The sequence below is a fragment of the Phalaenopsis equestris genome, unplaced genomic scaffold, assembly GCF_001263595.1.
Source record: "Phalaenopsis equestris unplaced genomic scaffold, ASM126359v1 Scaffold001359, whole genome shotgun sequence".
Classification (NCBI taxonomy): Eukaryota; Viridiplantae; Streptophyta; class Magnoliopsida; order Asparagales; family Orchidaceae; genus Phalaenopsis; species Phalaenopsis equestris.
In genome coordinates this window covers 196,530-201,868 of record NW_018165798.1, presented here as the reverse complement: position 1 = coordinate 201,868, position 5,339 = coordinate 196,530, and positions in this window count along the sequence as shown.

Below are 5,339 nucleotides of genomic sequence, written 5' to 3'. Positions count from 1 at the left end.
GCATAAGATTGATACTCACTCCTAAATCACATAAGGTTTTTCCAAAAAACTTTGTATAATAAAAACAATGTATAATAAAACTACGAGGATATTTTAACTTTTGAGGAAGCTTTTTCTGAATAATAGAGCTACACTCTTCACTTAGTGGGACAATCTCAGAACAATCTCATGTTCTACAAACTTCTATATCTTTCATAAATTTCACATAACTTGGCATTTGTTCCAAAGCCTCAATGAAAGGAATGTTTATTGTTAACTTTTTAAGGATTTCCAAAAATTTTGTAATTTTTTTGTCTTTATTCTTCTACTTCAATCACTAAGGAAACAGAGGTAGTGGTTTTTCTAAGGAAACTTGCATTTGTTCATTTTCATTGTGGTCACTCTCAATCTCTTCCTTCTCCTCATCAACTTCAGTTTCTCTTTGGATTCTTGTTTCAACTTCTTTTTCACTTCATAATTGAATAGCTTTAATTTGTTCCTTATTTTGATATTTTGGATTAACTTCCACAGTACTCGAAAGATTTCCTAAAATTTTGTTACTAAGTGCAGTAGCAATATGTCCTAATTGATTTTCAATATTTCTAATAGTAGCCCCTTGAATTTGTATTTAGTTTCCCATATTCAACATTACTTTTTCCATCGTCAACTTCTTCTCCTTAACTTGTGGGTTAGTGATACACCTAAAATATATAGTGTTTTTAGACATATTTTTATACCTATTTTTGAGATATTGCACTTTAATGGAAGGTATTTTTGTGTTTTTCTTTCATGTACAGGTAAAAAGGTGAAAAAGAGATACAAGTAAAAATGGAAACAATGCTTAAAGGAGAGAAAAAAGATCAAATTTTGATCAAAAAGGTGAAAAATTGTGCAAAAGAGTTTTGGCACATAAGCGCAGATCCGACACTTAAGCGTCGGTTAAACAGAGAAAGCCGCGCCTAAGTGAAGGCCGCGCCTAAGTGCCGAGACCCCGCGCTTAAGCGCCAGTGGCAGTTATTAAACAAGTAAAATCGGTTTTCATAAATTTCAAAAAGTTTTTTTAGGTACCAATTGGCTCAATAGGGGTTGTAACCACCATGGACGAAAATTATCATGAAAGGATGCGTCTCTTGGGCAAATACATCGAATCAAGACACATTTTGAAGAGATCCCAAGGCACCTCTTGGAAAACTATAAAAGAAAGAAGAGAGGACTTAGAAAAGGGTCCTGAAAATATTGGCAAGTTTTGAAAGTTCTTTTTTAGAGAGTTAGTTCAGAGAGATTTTCAGGAACCACTTCTTATTTACTTTATCCTTTTTTACTTTGTTTTGAATGATTGTAAAAGAGAAGAGATTCAAATGAACTTCAATAGTTTGGTGGAGGACTTGAGATAAGTTCTTATCTTTTTATTTTTGACTACTTTTGGTTTTAATTAAGACTTGTTGTTGGTTTGACAATGATTTCTTCTTTTAAACTAAAGAGTGGTTTTGTTTTCTCCATGGATTCTGAGTAGTTTTCTTTATCTTTCTTCTTAAAATGATAAGTAATTAAGTTTTGCATGGAAGTTATGAAGAGTATTGATCTTCAATGTTGGAAGAAGTTGTGATGATTTAAATCCATGCACTTCATTTACTTCTTGATTTGGCCAATTCAGATGTAAAAAATTTGTTGTGAGAACATGTAAGAGCTGGGATGGTATTGTCTCAGTCAACAATTACAAGGAATTACATGAGGTTGTATGAATGAGAATGTAATTCATATGATTGATTGCAAATAAATAGGGAAATATTCATTGATGGGTGTAGAGTTAGAAGACTTTGAAGTGATAGGTTAAAGCCTCCAACATGGTTTATTGTTTTAGGTTCTGATATGAGAAGACTAGCCCCCAGGTGGAGGAAATCGAGAGAACTCTAGAGTGAGAGCTAGTGTATTCCCTGCCTAGCCGGTCTTCAGAACTATTCAAACTTTAAATTAGCCAATATTTTTTATAGCATCTCTAGTAAGGGTAAGGAATATTATTGCTCCTATTTGGCACAACATAATTTGCATACTTCCACAACAAAATTCCTATACTTATTACTTATTCATGATAAGAAGAAAGATATTTTCATATTAAATACTTTTTTTCTACAAAAACGTTAGTTATCTTTTTATTGTTTCATTAAAATATCAAAAATACAAAAAAAAATTTTAATTTTAAATTCTTACAAAAATCATTTTTAGTTTAAGTAATTATCTTTTTAAAAATAGAAATTTTTTTTAAAAAGTGCATATTGCATAATCTTCCCTGTGGGTTCGATATTCATGTTTTAATCAAAAAGTCTTATGTTACTTGATAATGATACATTAACATGCGTAATATCCCAATATAAATATATATAAATTGAAAAGTTAAATTCTTATTTTTCTTCAAAATCAAGTTTTGGTTTTGTTACAAAATAAAGAAATATAAGTGAAAAATATCATCAGAACTATTGTTATACTATGCATAAGCATTAAGTATCCAGGGATGAAGTTTTTGGCGCCGTTATCGGGGAAGAAAACTAAGTAAATTTCTATATTTAGAAAGTCTTATTTAAACTTTAAATATTATATCTTATTTTGTAGGTTTTATTTTATTTTATTTTATTTTATGTTAGTGTATGCGTAGTTCAGGTTCTGAAGGACAAGTGCCCTACAATTCAAAATTAGAAAGAACTATTAGAAAAGTCGAAAAAACCAAAAAATTAAAATTTTGAAAAATAAAAAAAAAATTACAGAAATGGCAAACCAAAATAATCTAAATGCAGAAATTCATCAAGAGTTTAGACCTTCGAGAGATTATGCCAACCCTACTGTAGATGAACTTCACTGTAGTATTCAAAAACCTACGATTGTGGCTAATTCCTTTGAGCTTAAACCTGCTATTATCCAAATGGTATCAAATAATCAGTTTGGGGGATCACCAACTGAAGATCCAAATTTACATCTTACCATTTTTCTAGAATTGTGTGCTACATTTAAATACGATGGTGTTTCAGATGATGTCATAAGACTTAGGTTATTTCCTTTCTCAATGAGGGATAAAGCTAAGATGTGATTGAATTCGATAGCACATGGATATATCAAAACTTAGGGTGAGTTAGCACAAAGTCCTTTCTAAATATTTTCTACCATCAACAACTGCGAAGCTTAGAAATGATATTACATTTTTTAATTAGTTTGAAGGGGAATCTATTTATGAAGCATTAGAATGATTTAAAGAACACAAAAGAAAGTGTCCACACCATGCTATACCAGATTGGTTAATAATTCAAACCTTTTATAATGGATTAATTGGTTCTCTTATATCTATTATTGATGTTGGTGGTGGTGGTTTAATGATGTCAAAACCATTTCATGATACTTATGCTTTAATTGAAGAGATGGCTACCAATAATTTTCAATGGCCTTCTGAGAGAGTGAAATTTTTCACCAAAAAAAACTGTGAAGCTTAGAAATGATATTACATCTTTAATCAGTTTGAAGGGGAATCTATTTATGAAGCATGAGAAAGATTTAAAGAACTCTTAAGAAAGTGTCCACACCATGCTATACCAGATCAGTTAATAATTTAAAATTTTTATAATGGATTAGTTGGATCTCTTAGATTAATAATAAGCAAAATAACCCATATTCCAATTATTATAACCCAGGTTGGAAGAACCATCCCAACTTTAACTGGAATAACAATTCGGGTGGTAATAATCAAAAATGGAGGAACGACCAAGTAAACCCATTGGGAAACTATAACAACAGAAGGAATAATTATTATAGATCTACTTATCCTCTGGGAATCAATAGTAATACACTATTTAAGGATAAGACGTTGTGTATAGAAGAAGTTGTGTTACAAATGGGTAATCAGTTACAGAGTCAAGGAGCTACACTTAGATATATTGAGAATCAACTTAGGCAAATCGCAAGTTCATAAAGTAATAGATCCCAAGGAACACTTCCTAGTAATACTGAATCAAATCCAAAAGACTAGAATAAAGAACAAGTTAAATGCATACAACTTAGAAGTAGAAGAGAGTTGGAAGGTAGGGTTCAAAAAGAGATTGAAGTAGGGAGAGAAGGAGAGAAGAAATAAGTAGGGAGAGAAGAAATTGAAGAATCAAAAGAGGACGCTCCGAAAGATTCTAAAAGCCCTATTTTTCTGCCGAAAATTGATTTAGAAAAAGCACCACCTCCATTTCCTCAGAGACTTCGACAATAGAAGTTGGATAAGCAATTTTCAAAATTTTTGGAAATTTTTAAGAAGCTTACAATCAATATTCCATTTGCATATTCCTTACAATCAATATTCCATTTGCTGAAGCCTTAGAACAAATGCCAAACTATGTAAAGTTTACAAAGGATATTCTCAAAAGAAAAAGGAAGTTTGAAGATAATAAGACTGTTGCACTTAGTGAGGAGTGCAGTGCTATAATTCAGAATAAACTTCCTAAAAAGCTTAAAGATCCTGGTAGCTTTATAATTGCATGTGCAATAGGAGACAAATTTAATGGGAAAGCTTTATGTGATTTAGGTGCAAGCATTAACCTATTGCCATTATCAATATTTAAAAGATTAGGATTAGGAGAAATAACCCCTACTACTGTAACTCTGCAGTTAGCAGATTGTTTAATAACCCTATCCTAAAGGGTTATAGAAGATGTCCTAGTAAAAGTGGATCAATTTATCTTTCCTATTGATTTCATTGTGTTGGAGGAAGATAAAGAGATGCCTATCATTTTGGGGAGACCTTTCCTAGCCATAGGAAGAGCAATGATAGATGTGCAGAAAAGGGAATTAACAATGCACGTGAATGATCAAACTGTTACTTTTAACATTTCAAAATCAATGAAATACCCTGCAAAAGGTAAAGAAGATGAATGTTATAGTATGGATATTATAAGATATCTGAGTGAATGTCATTTCAAGACTAACATGAACAAAAAGAGGAATTAGATCAATGTGTAAACCTTTTTAAGGAAGATTCAAGTTATGTTCGAAAAATTTTTGAAATTTTTGACACGATAGACAAAGAAAAATCATTTTGTCCATCTATTGAAAAACCTCCAGAACTTGAGTTAAAATTACTTCCTGAACATTTAAAATATGCCTTTTTAAGAGATTCCTCTACTTTACCTATTATAATTTCCTCAAAGTAAACAAAGGAAGAAGAAGAAAAGCTGATGGAAATTCTAAAAAATGTTAAGAAAGCCTTCGGATTGACAATTGTTGATATTAAAGGAATTAGTCCTTCAATTTGTATGCATAGAATTAATCTGGAAGAAAACTGCAAACCTAGGGCTGATCCACAAAGGAGATTAAATCTTGTTATGAAAGAGGTTGTT